Genomic DNA, 15,958 nt, shown 5'->3' with positions numbered 1-15,958 from the left:
CCACTGTCTAATGATATTCAGTGTCCAAGCAAAATGACCAGGCTCTTGCCGTGACTAAAGGATTTATAGATGGAACCCAGATAGCATGTGGATATGGGCCTAATGCTAAATGCTGTAAATGTAAAGGGCGTGTCCACCTCAAGAAGACAGAACCCACCCAGCACCAGACGTCCATGGACATTGTTTTTTTTTTTCCCTCAGATTTAAAATCCTTGAAGACGTTGGACTTTTGTTGGTTTTAAACACATGATCAGGGACTGTATGCAGTTCCTGTTGAAAAGTAGCTCTTATGAGGTTAACATCTGTGAGGTTCAGAAACTGGTAATGGGCCACAATATGGCCAGATGTCAAACAGAGCCCGCCCACTCGTGGCTAACATTAGGCCCTGCTCTGACCCACATGTGCCAACCTGATGCGGCAACCTAGAGCGGTCCGCTCAATCGCCATCATTCCATGCTATATGTAGGCCAGATGAAAATGAGTGATGTGGGCCACATCTGGGCCAGAAAGATTTTGCTATCTGGGAATGTTCATCGTATGACAAATTTGCACAGGTTACTTCTCTACTCGTAGATTCAAGATTCTTTAATTGTCACATACATAGTTATACAAAGTACAACACGTAGTGAAATGCATCCTGAAGCGCTCTTTTGTAGACTGTGCAAGTTGTTAAAGTTAAAAAGTGCAAAAAGCAAGCTAAAAATGCAAGCAGAGGAGTATGTTCAAAATGAACGGTAACAAGACATAAAGCGACCAGTGTAGCAGTGCGGATTTGGTGAGGGATACAAGAGCACAATGTACATCAGGGTGTGAGGAGCAATGGCATGTTCAGGTTCAGAAACCTTATGGCCTGGAGGTAGAAAGTCCTCCTAAGCCTCTCAGTCCTGGCCATGATGCTCCTGAGTCTCTTTCCTGATTTCAGAAAAGGTTGTGTCAGAAGTGGGATTCGAACCCACGCCTCCAGTGGGAGACCAGAACACCCGTTTCTATGGAAGGTATTGAACCTTGAGTCTGGCGCCTTAGACCACTCAGCCATCCTGACGACTTTGGACTGGTTCAATTAATAATAATAATTTGATTTGTGATTCCAATTAATGAACCCTGATTGATGGTTCAAGGTGAATAAACATAACAAAATATAATACAGGCAATGACAACTGGGTGGTCATGAGTAGGGGAGAGTACTACCAATATGGATAAAGTGAGTGTTCTGATGTTCGAGTGCTTTAAAGCTATTTCAGATGCAAAATGGATGAGATGGTTCAAACATCATTTGAACTTTTTGCCAATGAGAAAGGACTTATAGTTAATGCTGATACAACAGCTGTGACTAGGCAGCAGAGGAGAGCGTTGCTTTTACATCGTGCGGGGCCTGACGTGCAGCACATATTCTCCACCTTGCTGAATACAGGCGACGCGGTCGATTATGATGCCGCAGTGTGGGCTTTGAATGCTTATTTTGTATCGCACGTTAAGGTAGATTTTGTGTCGCCCTCGTTTCATGCACTCTCACAAAAGCTGGGGGAAACAGTGCAGCAATTTGCATATAGACTCAGACAAGCAGCTAGAGACTATGCACTCTCGGCCGGGCGTTGGAAGTTGCGTCGTTCTGCGAGAGGATTGAGGAGCCCTTGTTAGCGACGTTCGAGGAAGGCATTACATCGACAAGGAAGGAAAGTGTGAACTGCACAGGGCAAAGACACAACAAAGCAAAACCCAAATGACCACAACACCCACAGAAAAGTAAGTCAGAACAGCATTGCTACGTGGAAGTGCAGGTCATTTTTGGCAAAGACCCGAAATGCCCAGCAAGAGCTCAGAAGTGCCATGAATGTAATGGTATAGAAATATTTTTGAAAGTATATAGGACGAAAATACCATTCTTATGATTCCAATTAATGAACCCTGATTGATGGTTCAAGGTGTGGACTACTTATGTTCCAGAGGCAGAGAGAAAATTGTCTGCTTATTCATTTAGTCAACCATTACCTGTAAAAGTTTCAGGTTTCAAGTGTGAAACTAGGATCAGATGCTAATGAATATGATGAGTTTGTCATCAAAGGGGATGGTTAGCAATATTTGGGGAAGGATACAGCAGTGAATCTCAGAGTGTTGAGAATGAGCACAAACATTGCAATAACAATCATGCACATGAATCAGATGAATATGTGCGATTCATTACTGTGAGGGCCATCCCGAAAGCTCTGAGCGAAAGGGAGGTGGAAGAAGCTTCAAAGACTGAAGCAGCGCCACAAGACTCCAGCCTGAAGCTCTCCGAGGATGACGTGAGGAGGACTTTTTCCCGACTCAACATCCGTAAAGCACCCGGCCCAGACGGAGTTTCGGGTCGCGTCTTAAAAACATGTTGCGACCAACTAGCTGCTGTCTTTACGGATATTTTTGATACATCTCTGAGAGTCTCATCTGTCCCCACCTGCTTCAGGCACTCAGCCATCATCCCTGTCCCTAAGAAAAATAAAACAGACTGCCTTAATGGTAAGCGCTACTGGGCGGTTCATAGCCATGAAGTGCTTCGAGAGGCTGGTGCTAGAACACATCAAGGACATCATCCCTGACAGTCTGGACCCCTTCCAGTTTGCCTATCTTAGCAACAGGTCCACGGAGGATGCCATCTCCATAACACTCCACACCACCCTGTCTCATCTGGAAAACAAGAACTGTTATGCCAGGCTGCTGTTTGTGGACTACAGCTCTGCATTTCACACCGTCATTCCATCCCAGCTCATCACTAAACTCCTGGATCTGGGGATTAGCTCTTCACTGTGCAACTGGGTACCGGATTCCCTCACCAACAGACGTCAGCCAGTGCGTATTGGTGGAAAAACCTCCTCCGTCATCACCATCAACACTGGCACCCCGTAGGGCAGTGTGCTGAGCCCCCTGCTTTACTCTCTCTATACACATGACTGCGTAGCTAAGTACAGCTCCAACACCATCCTGAAGTTTGCTGACGATACCGCCGTAATAGGTCTGATCAGCGAGGACGATGAGACGGCCTATAGGGAGGAGGTCAGACTCCTGGAAGAATGGTGTCAGGACAACAACCTCTCCCTCAACGTCAACAAAACTAAGGAGATGATTGTGGATTTCCGCAAAACAGTCAACAGAGCACAGCCCCACCTACATCGGAGGTGAGGCTGTGGAGCAGGTCAGCAGCTTTAGGTTCCTCGGAGTCACCCTCACTGATGGCCTTAAATGGTCAAGTCACACTACGGCAATAGTCAAGAAAACCCAACAACGCCTCTACTTCCTCAGGAGACTGAGGAAAGCCCGGATGTCCCCCACACCCCTGTGCAGATTCTACAGGTGCACTGTGGAATCCATCCTGACAGGATGCATCACATCCTGGTACAGCAGCTGCTCTGTTCAGGACAACAGAGCTCTGCAGCGGCTGGTGCACTCAGCACAGAAGATCACGGGCACACAGCTCCCTGCGATCCGCGACATCCACACTACACGCTTGTATTAGGATGAATTCGCGGACGATTACGTCACCCACGTGACATGGAATTAACTTTACTATAATATTCTGGAAAGTTGTAATTGTGGATTAATTCCGATCGCGTGTGGACTGATCGTCCTGAAATTCAGATCAATCGTCCATGATTCACCCCGAATGTTACTAAACTGCACGAACATGTTATTTACCGATCCCCTGTAAAACCTAATTTTGCCATAAATAACTTGGGCTCATAAAGAGAAGCCAGGATGCTCATCTGGGCCATTAGATCGGCATGCAGGATGCTTATCTTGGTTTCGGGAGATAGGGTGGGGGGTCGGTATACAGCACCCTATATTGCCTTTAGGGGGGAACAGGGAGGCATTGCGCAAGGACGCCTATTGTAGTATGTTATCGCAAGCAGCATCACTCGGACAAAAGGGGCAATTGGAGCACACTATATTGCCTGGGGGGAAGAGGTGAGCCTGGCCAGCTTACCCCCTGCCCACACGCAACTCTAAATTTAGTATAAAGGAAGGGGGAGATCCCAGTACTGACCGGAGTTCAGCCGTGGGATAGAGCACGCATCGCCCGGCACTTTTCTCGGAACTCACGTGTTGGTCTCCTGCCAGGACTGAAAGGGCTCCCCAGTCCATGTGTGAAGGTGGGTGATGATAGCACGTCCGAGTGTAAATAGCTTTGCAACTGCTTATGCTTTCCATTGATTGTTGCGAGTAAATTATTGCCGCTTGTGATAATATTTCGTAACTTTTTATGTTTCCTTGCTTCTTTTATGTATTATTGCTTCTTTTCTATATATATATTCGTACCTTTGCACCTAATACTATTAGCTATAAGATATATATTATTTGATACCCGTTGTAGTACGAGTTATTTTGCATTGCCTTCAATATGATAGCTTAGTATTGGTGTTAATGCGAGATCATTTTGTATTACTTATTAAAGTGTATTTGAGTGAACCTAAGCGTGCCTGTTTGTTCCTTCGAGAGCCCTATATCCCTCTCTCATCCATTTTAAGACAACGCTGTCTCAGGAAAGTGAACTATCAGACGGGACCACAGCCACCCTGCACTGTCACTTTTCACCCTCCTCCCATCTGGGGAGCGACTGAAGTCCATTCGGACGCGCACCTCCAGGTTTAGGAACAGTTTCTACCCAACTGCAATCAGACTCATGAACAATCAGTAACCTGTGTCACCTCCACTGTTACCCCCCCCACACATATTTTTGTCTCTGTCTATTTATTCCTGTGATTTTGGTCTTATTTACTTATAATTCACTCATTCACTTGTCATCCTGTTGTCTATCCATCTTGTCTATGTTCACTGTCTGCAGGAGCACATGCAAGCATTTCATTGTACACGGTACTCATACTTGTACACAATAAAAGAATTGAATTGGGAAGCTGAAAAACCACGTCAAGTATTTGTATTGGCGTACTTAAGAAAATGAGCTACGGCTGTTAAAACAAGTGTTTAGCTACAGAAGAAATTAAAAATATATGACTGAGTTTGGTTGGTCTGTAATTGAAACCAAAAGTCTGTAGAGAAAACATGTTTGAGACAGCAGTTATTTAATGAAACCAGATTGATGGTTCAAGGTGAATAAGTATAATATAGCAGGACGCTCCAGCCACAGGTGTTGCCAATTTGTCCACCAGTTTTATTTACAGTTTCTCCAATATTTATAGGGCAGGTCCACACAACATTTTAAAGTTCTCTAGTCGTACTCCATGGTTTAAGAATTTGATTTCTGCAACTTAATATACAAAGACTCATTTTGTTCAGAGAACCATGTATGACAATTTTGCCTTAAAAGGGCATTGTCTGCTCTGTACGGTGACAACTACACAAATGTCGGGGGAGGAACCTAATTATGTTTCCCGTTTCTGAACGCTACCAGCTGATGTCAGATTTTTGAATCCGAAAATATTGAACTAAAATGGATTGATCTGAGGGCCCAATGTGGTAGCAGATCTTTAAATCTGTATTCAATTGTCGCAGCACCAGAGGCAAGACACAGCTACTCGAATAACTGCATTGGATGAGCAGCCATTTTCTGCTGTGGACCAGTGACCTACATCCCCAAATGGGGTTATGGGTCAGTGTATAGTTGCATTGACAATTGAATTCAGTCAGTCAATTTAAGCCACACCACCCCCAGGAGAACAGCAAAGGGAGTTCCCGCAAGCCCATTTCTAGCTCACAAAAATGCACCCCACAGCAAGCTTCGCACACAAGCATTTATTGCTCAGTAGACCACAATTCAGAATTGCACCAGAAAGCCCCCCTAAGTCACAGGGACAAGCAGTGTACATTCCCACAGGACATCTGGCAGCATTGCAATGGCCCAGGACAGTGGGAATCCTGGGACCACTGAACATCCCTTTGAGGGGATCAATCGTCTCGCTTCCCTGTAGAGGAAGTAGGCAACGGGGTTATATACGTGTACACACCACAGAGCATCAATTACTTTGGGTTTAATTACAACCACACAACATTACCTGCTGTAGGTACACACAGGTTACCACAACCACTGGAATAACACTTCCAGCCCTTGGAACAATCTCTGTCAACCTTACACGTTGTGGCACTCGTCGTAATGACGGGACATAGACCTGGATATCCTTCAGAAGCAAAGATCAGACAAAGGCATTAACATTACACCAATACAGATGCCACCACTTCCTGTCAGCTACAAGCTGGCACTCAGGTGAGTGAGTGCCAAGTCATGCCCGTGGCCACCCTAGTCCTACCCAGTCACTAGGTCACGAGACACACACACACGCACAAAAGCAGGGACACTTACCAGAAGTAGATTGCACACATGTACGGATAGTTCCATATGCACAGCACTTCAATTTGCCAGGACAGTCGCAATCACAGGTACAGCTTGATGTTGATGGCAGCCTCCCCCCATTTGTTGGACAGGCACCAGCTCTGCAGACTACATGGGAAAATCCATACCATAGGCTCAACTCCAATAGAGTAAATAAACCAAACTGCATGCAAAAGGCAGACAAGAACATCTTTAGTAGAAGTTGTTAGCCATTTAGCTAAACATTCAGAAGCTGCCATTTCAGATTCATGCAGGAGTTTCTGGTCAGATCAAGGAATTTGACTGGACAAGACAGCAATTGGAGCATTTTGTTGGTACATTTTGAATAAACTATGTGGATCCTCCACCCATTGCCAAGCTGTCAGTCAATTTAGGCATACCCATGACTTAGAAATGGGCATTGGCACGATAAGGGACACAGTTCACGTAAAAGGAAGGATCAATCAACCAAGCAGTGAACCACGACAAATACTTGCAGGCCTAATTAATTATTCTTCGACATTAACACAACTGCTATATAACAAGGAGATGGACAAGGAGCGTTAAACTCACCAGGACATGGTTCTTCACATCTAAATCCAAATACAATTAACAACTTAGCCATAACAATAGCCGCCAGAAACACCCGCATTATTGCAACCCTGTCGTCTATTGCTTTTTACTTAGCATGGTACTGACTTTGGAAAACGCCAATTTAAAGGCAACTTTAAAAAGAGGCGTGGCGAGAGGACGGCGCTACATTTGTCATCGACGCATCACTTTTCGCACAATATATACCGTAGTATAAAATGTATTTTTATTTTTTCATTCTCAATTAAAGCTTAATGTAAGATTCGATTAATTAAAATATGTCGCAATATTACATATATAAATCGAAACGGCAATATATCAAGACAAAACTAATTTCTAAAGCTCAGAACACGTGAGAATGCGCACACCGCCTGATTAACAACAGACTGCGGTACACCGGAGGGTATTCCAGACAGCGGGTTTAGCGCGCAATCCGCAGTTAATGGCGCGAACCGGATCCCTTTCCGTTCCAGAAACCGAGATCAGACGGAGCGTCACTCAGTCTCCGTGGCGACGAAAGGAACTAAATGTACCTGCGGGACAGCGGTTTGGCTTCGGCAGCTCAGGGTTTACAGTGCGGTTGCGTCGGCAGAGTTGGGCAGGTTGGTTTGGCTGATCGTTTCTGCGGGCGACAGTCGGCATAGAAGCGAGAATTCCGTTCCGGTTAGACACCCCGTCACTCCCTAGCCAATATACATAAATTCGATTTGATCAAAGGTTATCTAATCTCATCTGAACACCCGTTTTCAGCTTCTCATTTCAAACATCGGACACCGTGGCTTTGCACTCGCATCTTTACAAACTGTATGTATTGAACTCCGTTTATTGCTACTGGAAGCTTCTTCTACTACCGCGGTTCTTCTACTGGCAGCGGCGTGTCGGGCTATGCGCGGAGTATGCTTAGCACTCAAAAGGCTACTGCATGTTTTTGTTTGTTTTGTTTTTCTTGGGGATAAACCTTTGAGAATAACGTACTATAATACATCGTTATTTATTACAGAATTGTTTATTTGTGAAGGCAGTAGTAAATGAAGGAGGTTACTTGAAAAAGCAATCCTTACGAGCATTAATGTGCAGGTAGTGTCAGGACACTTCATTCCAATTCAACACTTTATTTCCCAATGTACTGTGGCTTAACAGGGCCTAACAATGTCCACTGTCTAATGATATTCAGTGTCCAAGCAAAATGACCAGGCTCTTGCCGTGACTAAAGGATTTATAGATGGAACCCAGATAGCATGTGGATATGGGCCTAATGCTAAATGCTGTAAATGTAAAGGGCGTGTCCACCTCAAGAAGACAGAACCCACCCAGCACCAGACGTCCATGGACATTGTTTTTTTTTTTCCCTCAGATTTAAAATCCTTGAAGACGTTGGACTTTTGTTGGTTTTAAACACATGATCAGGGACTGTATGCAGTTCCTGTTGAAAAGTAGCTCTTATGAGGTTAACATCTGTGAGGTTCAGAAACTGGTAATGGGCCACAATATGGCCAGATGTCAAACAGAGCCCGCCCACTCGTGGCTAACATTAGGCCCTGCTCTGACCCACATGTGCCAACCTGATGCGGCAACCTAGAGCGGTCCGCTCAATCGCCATCATTCCATGCTATATGTAGGCCAGATGAAAATGAGTGATGTGGGCCACATCTGGGCCAGAAAGATTTTGCTATCTGGGAATGTTCATCGTATGACAAATTTGCACAGGTTACTTCTCTACTCGTAGATTCAAGATTCTTTAATTGTCACATACATAGTTATACAAAGTACAACACGTAGTGAAATGCATCCTGAAGCGCTCTTTTGTAGACTGTGCAAGTTGTTAAAGTTAAAAAGTGCAAAAAGCAAGCTAAAAATGCAAGCAGAGGAGTATGTTCAAAATGAACGGTAACAAGACATAAAGCGACCAGTGTAGCAGTGCGGATTTGGTGAGGGATACAAGAGCACAATGTACATCAGGGTGTGAGGAGCAATGGCATGTTCAGGTTCAGAAACCTTATGGCCTGGAGGTAGAAAGTCCTCCTAAGCCTCTCAGTCCTGGCCATGATGCTCCTGAGTCTCTTTCCTGATTTCAGAAAAGGTTGTGTCAGAAGTGGGATTCGAACCCACGCCTCCAGTGGGAGACCAGAACACCCGTTTCTATGGAAGGTATTGAACCTTGAGTCTGGCGCCTTAGACCACTCAGCCATCCTGACGACTTTGGACTGGTTCAATTAATAATAATAATTTGATTTGTGATTCCAATTAATGAACCCTGATTGATGGTTCAAGGTGAATAAACATAACAAAATATAATACAGGCAATGACAACTGGGTGGTCATGAGTAGGGGAGAGTACTACCAATATGGATAAAGTGAGTGTTCTGATGTTCGAGTGCTTTAAAGCTATTTCAGATGCAAAATGGATGAGATGGTTCAAACATCATTTGAACTTTTTGCCAATGAGAAAGGACTTATAGTTAATGCTGATACAACAGCTGTGACTAGGCAGCAGAGGAGAGCGTTGCTTTTACATCGTGCGGGGCCTGACGTGCAGCACATATTCTCCACCTTGCTGAATACAGGCGACGCGGTCGATTATGATGCCGCAGTGTGGGCTTTGAATGCTTATTTTGTATCGCACGTTAAGGTAGATTTTGTGTCGCCCTCGTTTCATGCACTCTCACAAAAGCTGGGGGAAACAGTGCAGCAATTTGCATATAGACTCAGACAAGCAGCTAGAGACTATGCACTCTCGGCCGGGCGTTGGAAGTTGCGTCGTTCTGCGAGAGGATTGAGGAGCCCTTGTTAGCGACGTTCGAGGAAGGCATTACATCGACAAGGAAGGAAAGTGTGAACTGCACAGGGCAAAGACACAACAAAGCAAAACCCAAATGACCACAACACCCACAGAAAAGTAAGTCAGAACAGCATTGCTACGTGGAAGTGCAGGTCATTTTTGGCAAAGACCCGAAATGCCCAGCAAGAGCTCAGAAGTGCCATGAATGTAATGGTATAGAAATATTTTTGAAAGTATATAGGACGAAAATACCATTCTTATGATTCCAATTAATGAACCCTGATTGATGGTTCAAGGTGTGGACTACTTATGTTCCAGAGGCAGAGAGAAAATTGTCTGCTTATTCATTTAGTCAACCATTACCTGTAAAAGTTTCAGGTTTCAAGTGTGAAACTAGGATCAGATGCTAATGAATATGATGAGTTTGTCATCAAAGGGGATGGTTAGCAATATTTGGGGAAGGATACAGCAGTGAATCTCAGAGTGTTGAGAATGAGCACAAACATTGCAATAACAATCATGCACATGAATCAGATGAATATGTGCGATTCATTACTGTGAGGGCCATCCCGAAAGCTCTGAGCGAAAGGGAGGTGGAAGAAGCTTCAAAGACTGAAGCAGCGCCACAAGACTCCAGCCTGAAGCTCTCCGAGGATGACGTGAGGAGGACTTTTTCCCGACTCAACATCCGTAAAGCACCCGGCCCAGACGGAGTTTCGGGTCGCGTCTTAAAAACATGTTGCGACCAACTAGCTGCTGTCTTTACGGATATTTTTGATACATCTCTGAGAGTCTCATCTGTCCCCACCTGCTTCAGGCACTCAGCCATCATCCCTGTCCCTAAGAAAAATAAAACAGACTGCCTTAATGGTAAGCGCTACTGGGCGGTTCATAGCCATGAAGTGCTTCGAGAGGCTGGTGCTAGAACACATCAAGGACATCATCCCTGACAGTCTGGACCCCTTCCAGTTTGCCTATCTTAGCAACAGGTCCACGGAGGATGCCATCTCCATAACACTCCACACCACCCTGTCTCATCTGGAAAACAAGAACTGTTATGCCAGGCTGCTGTTTGTGGACTACAGCTCTGCATTTCACACCGTCATTCCATCCCAGCTCATCACTAAACTCCTGGATCTGGGGATTAGCTCTTCACTGTGCAACTGGGTACCGGATTCCCTCACCAACAGACGTCAGCCAGTGCGTATTGGTGGAAAAACCTCCTCCGTCATCACCATCAACACTGGCACCCCGTAGGGCAGTGTGCTGAGCCCCCTGCTTTACTCTCTCTATACACATGACTGCGTAGCTAAGTACATCTCCAACACCATCCTGAAGTTTGCTGACGATACCGCCGTAATAGGTCTGATCAGCGAGGACGATGAGACGGCCTATAGGGAGGAGGTCAGACTCCTGGAAGAATGGTGTCAGGACAACAACCTCTCCCTCAACGTCAAGAAAACTAAGGAGATGATTGTGGATTTCCGCAAACAGACAACAGAGCACAGCCCCATCTACATCGGAGGTGAGGCTGTGGAGCAGATCAGCAGCTTTAGGTTCCTCGGAGTCACCCTCACTGATGACCTTAAATGGTCAAGTCACACTACGGCAACAGTCAAGAAAGCCCAACAACGCCTCTACTTCCTCAGGAGACTGAGGAAAGCCCGGATGTCCCCCACACCCCTGTGCAGATTCTGTCAGTTCAGGACAACAGAGCTCTGCAGCGGCTGGTGCACTCAGCACAGAAGATCACGGGCACACAGCTGCCTGCGATCCGCGACATCCACACTACACGCTTGTATTAGGATGAATTCGCGGACGATTACGTCACCCACGTGACATGGAATTAACTTTACTATAATATTCTGGAAAGTTGTAATTGTGGATTAATTCCGATCGCGTGTGGACTGATCGTCCTGAAATTCAGATCAATCGTCCATGATTCACCCCGAATGTTACTAAACTGCACGAACATGTTATTTACCGATCCCCTGTAAAACCTAATTTTGCCATAAATAACTTGGGCTCATAAAGAGAAGCCAGGATGCTCATCTGGGCCATTAGATCGGCATTGTTACGTCCTGCTGCTGTTCGCTCCGCCCCCTCCACCAGGACCACTCAGCTCGACCCTTGCTCCGCCTCCCCGTCTGGACCCCGCCCACCTTTCCCCGCAAGCCGGCCGTCACTTCCGTCCGGCGGAAGTGAAAAGCCGGACAGAAAGTACCCTCGAGAGCTCTGCTCATATTTTGGATTGTGTTTTGGTTTGCTTATTTGAATGATTATTGTGTATGACGGTTTTGGTTTCTCGGATTACGATTTCTCGCTTTGCCCTTCTCTGTACTTCTGCCCTGGTTTTGTTTGATTTCTGGTTTTCGATCTTTCGCCCGGTTTTTGGTTTACGACTTCGCGCGCCCCTCGGACTTTACGCTTTGGCTTGTATGTGTGTTTGTGTATGTATCTGGTGCGTAGGGAGTGGTTGCCGTTTTGTTTTGTTATACTTTGTGTCCACTGATTTGGATAGGGAGTTAGGTATAGGTTTTGTTGTTTCTGTGTTCTTTGGTAGTTCAGTTAGACTTGGGTTTCGTTCGGTAGTTGGGGTTTTGTTTATTGTTTTGGCCTTTATCACTCCTGAAGCTCTTGCACCAGGTTTGCTGTTATGTGTCTGTCTTGCGTGAATAAAATATATAAAAAAACTATAAAAATATCCCCTTTGTCCACGTGTGTTCCCTTGTACACCACACCCTGTGTTCCCCTTTCCCCATTCCCTTCCTCTGTTACACCCTAACCCCTAGACAGGGTCGTAACAGGCATGCAGGATGCTTATCTTGGTTTCGGGAGATAGGGTGGGGGGTCGGTATACAGCACCCTATATTGCCTTTAGGGGGGAACAGGGAGGCATTGCGCAAGGACGCCTATTGTAGTATGTTATCGCAAGCAGCATCACTCGGACAAAAGGGGCAATTGGAGCACACTATATTGCCTGGGGGGAAGAGGTGAGCCTGGCCAGCTTACCCCCTGCCCACACGCAACTCTAAATTTAGTATAAAGGAAGGGGGAGATCCCAGTACTGACCGGAGTTCAGCCGTGGGATAGAGCACGCATCGCCCGGCACTTTTCTCGGAACTCACGTGTTGGTCTCCTGCCAGGACTGAAAGGGCTCCCCAGTCCATGTGTGAAGGTGGGTGATGATAGCACGTCCGAGTGTAAATAGCTTTGCAACTGCTTATGCTTTCCATTGATTGTTGCGAGTAAATTATTGCCGCTTGTGATAATATTTCGTAACTTTTTATGTTTCCTTGCTTCTTTTATGTATTATTGCTTCTTTTCTATATATATATTCGTACCTTTGCACCTAATACTATTAGCTATAAGATATATATTATTTGATACCCGTTGTAGTACGAGTTATTTTGCATTGCCTTCAATATGATAGCTTAGTATTGGTGTTAATGCGAGATCATTTTGTATTACTTATTAAAGTGTATTTGAGTGAACCTAAGCGTGCCTGTTTGTTCCTTCGAGAGCCCTATATCCCTCTCTCATCCATTTTAAGACAACGCTGTCTCAGGAAAGTGAACTATCAGACGGGACCACAGCCACCCTGCACTGTCACTTTTCACCCTCCTCCCATCTGGGGAGCGACTGAAGTCCATTCGGACGCGCACCTCCAGGTTTAGGAACAGTTTCTACCCAACTGCAATCAGACTCATGAACAATCAGTAACCTGTGTCACCTCCACTGTTACCCCCCCCCCCCCACACATATTTTTGTCTCTGTCTATTTATTCCTGTGATTTTGGTCTTATTTACTTATAATTCACTCATTCACTTGTCATCCTGTTGTCTATCCATCTTGTCTATGTTCACTGTCTGCAGGAGCACATGCAAGCATTTCATTGTACACGGTACTCATACTTGTACACAATAAAAGAATTGAATTGGGAAGCTGAAAAACCACGTCAAGTATTTGTATTGGCGTACTTAAGAAAATGAGCTACGGCTGTTAAAACAAGTGTTTAGCTACAGAAGAAATTAAAAATATATGACTGAGTTTGGTTGGTCTGTAATTGAAACCAAAAGTCTGTAGAGAAAACATGTTTGAGACAGCAGTTATTTAATGAAACCAGATTGATGGTTCAAGGTGAATAAGTATAATATAGCAGGACGCTCCAGCCACAGGTGTTGCCAATTTGTCCACCAGTTTTATTTACAGTTTCTCCAATATTTATAGGGCAGGTCCACACAACATTTTAAAGTTCTCTAGTCGTACTCCATGGTTTAAGAATTTGATTTCTGCAACTTAATATACAAAGACTCATTTTGTTCAGAGAACCATGTATGACAATTTTGCCTTAAAAGGGCATTGTCTGCTCTGTACGGTGACAACTACACAAATGTCGGGGGAGGAACCTAATTATGTTTCCCGTTTCTGAACGCTACCAGCTGATGTCAGATTTTTGAATCCAAAAATATTGAACTAAAATGGATTGATCTGAGGGCCCAATGTGGTAGCAGATCTTTAAATCTGTATTCAATTGTCGCAGCACCAGAGGCAAGACACAGCTACTAGAATAACTGCATTGGATGAGCAGCCATTTTCTGCTGTGGACCAGTGACCTACATCCCCAAATGGGGTTATGGGTCAGTGTATAGTTGCATTGACAATTGAATTCAGTCAGTCAATTTAAGCCACACCACCCCCAGGAGAACAGCAAAGGGAGTTCCCGCAAGCCCATTTCTAGCTCACAAAAATGCACCCCACAGCAAGCTTCGCACACAAGCATTTATTGCTCAGTAGACCACAATTCAGAATTGCACCAGAAAGCCCCCCTAAGTCACAGGGACAAGCAGTGTACATTCCCACAGGACATCTGGCAGCATTGCAATGGCCCAGGACAGTGGGAATCCTGGGACCACTGAACATCCCTTTGAGGGGATCAATCGTCTCGCTTCCCTGTAGAGGAAGTAGGCAACGGGGTTATATACGTGTACACACCACAGAGCATCAATTACTTTGGGTTTAATTACAACCACACAACATTACCTGCTGTAGGTACACACAGGTTACCACAACCACTGGAATAACACTTCCAGCCCTTGGAACAATCTCCGTCAACCTTACACGTTGTGGCACTCGTCGTAATGACGGGACATAGACCTGGATATCCTTCAGAAGCAAAGATCAGACAAAGGCATTAACATTACACCAATACAGATGCCACCACTTCCTGTCAGCTACAAGCTGGCACTCAGGTGAGTGAGTGCCAAGTCATGCCCGTGGCCACCCTAGTCCTACCCAGTCACTAGGTCACGAGACACACACACACACGCACAAAAGCAGGGACACTTACCAGAAGTAGATTGCACACATGTACGGATAGTTCCATATGCACAGCACTTCAATTTGCCAGGACAGTCGCAATCACAGGTACAGCTTGATGTTGATGGCAGCCTCCCCCCATTTGTTGGACAGGCACCAGCTCTGCAGACTACATGGGAAAATCCATACCATAGGCTCAACTCCAATAGAGTAAATAAACCAAACTGCATGCAAAAGGCAGACAAGAACATCTTTAGTAGAAGTTGTTAGCCATTTAGCTAAACATTCAGAAGCTGCCATTTCAGATTCATGCAGGAGTTTCTGGTCAGATCAAGGAATTTGACTGGACAAGACAGCAATTGGAGCATTTTGTTGGTACATTTTGAATAAACTATGTGGATCCTCCACCCATTGCCAAGCTGTCAGTCAATTTAGGCATACCCATGACTTAGAAATGGGCATTGGCACGATAAGGGACACAGTTCACGTAAAAGGAAGGATCAATCAACCAAGCAGTGAACCACGACAAATACTTGCAGGCCTAATTAATTATTCTTCGACATTAACACAACTGCTATATAACAAGGAGATGGACAAGGAGCGTTAAACTCACCAGGACATGGTTCTTCACATCTAAATCCAAATACAATTAACAACTTAGCCATAACAATAGCCGCCAGAAACACCCGCATTATTGCAACCCTGTCGTCTATTGCTTTTTACTTAGCATGGTACTGACTTTGGAAAACGCCAATTTAAAGGCAACTTTAAAAAGAGGCGTGGCGAGAGGACGGCGCTACATTTGTCATCGACGCATCACTTTTCGCACAATATATACCGTAGTATAAAATGTATTTTTATTTTTTCATTCTCAATTAAAGCTTAATGTAAGATTCGATTAATTAAAATATGTCGCAATATTACATATATAAATCGAAACGGCAATATATCAAGACAAAACTAATTTCTAA

General features: G+C 44.9%; 2 long non-coding RNA genes and 2 other non-coding genes across 4 annotated transcripts; all 4 read right to left on the bottom strand.

The window, feature by feature from the left end:
- Positions 1–931: 931 nt before the first annotated feature.
- trnal-caa (transfer RNA leucine (anticodon CAA)) lies at positions 932–1,042 on the bottom strand. Its single transcript has 2 exons — positions 1,005–1,042; positions 932–977 (listed from the first exon to the last, which is right to left on the bottom strand). It is a non-coding gene; the product is annotated as a tRNA-Leu (tRNA).
- Positions 1,043–5,709: 4,667 nt separating this feature from the next.
- On the bottom strand, positions 5,710–7,093 carry LOC140592179 (uncharacterized). The gene is made up of 4 exons (XR_011992469.1): positions 6,872–7,093; positions 6,290–6,427; positions 5,985–6,107; positions 5,710–5,894 (listed from the first exon to the last, which is right to left on the bottom strand). It is a non-coding gene; the product is annotated as an uncharacterized lncRNA (long non-coding RNA).
- A 1,880-nt stretch (positions 7,094–8,973) lies between these two features.
- trnal-caa (transfer RNA leucine (anticodon CAA)) lies at positions 8,974–9,084 on the bottom strand. The gene is made up of 2 exons: positions 9,047–9,084; positions 8,974–9,019 (listed from the first exon to the last, which is right to left on the bottom strand). It is a non-coding gene; the product is annotated as a tRNA-Leu (tRNA).
- Positions 9,085–14,436: 5,352 nt separating this feature from the next.
- Positions 14,437–15,806, bottom strand: LOC140592178 (uncharacterized). Its single transcript, XR_011992468.1, has 4 exons — positions 15,601–15,806; positions 15,019–15,156; positions 14,712–14,834; positions 14,437–14,621 (listed from the first exon to the last, which is right to left on the bottom strand). It is a non-coding gene; the product is annotated as an uncharacterized lncRNA (long non-coding RNA).
- Between the last annotated feature and the right edge of the window lie 152 nt (positions 15,807–15,958).

This window comes from Paramormyrops kingsleyae, chromosome 8 (assembly GCF_048594095.1).
Source record: "Paramormyrops kingsleyae isolate MSU_618 chromosome 8, PKINGS_0.4, whole genome shotgun sequence".
Taxonomy (NCBI): Eukaryota; Metazoa; Chordata; class Actinopteri; order Osteoglossiformes; family Mormyridae; genus Paramormyrops; species Paramormyrops kingsleyae.
The sequence above is the reverse complement of the archived record's forward strand: the minus strand, read 5'-3'. Positions and strand labels throughout refer to the sequence as shown.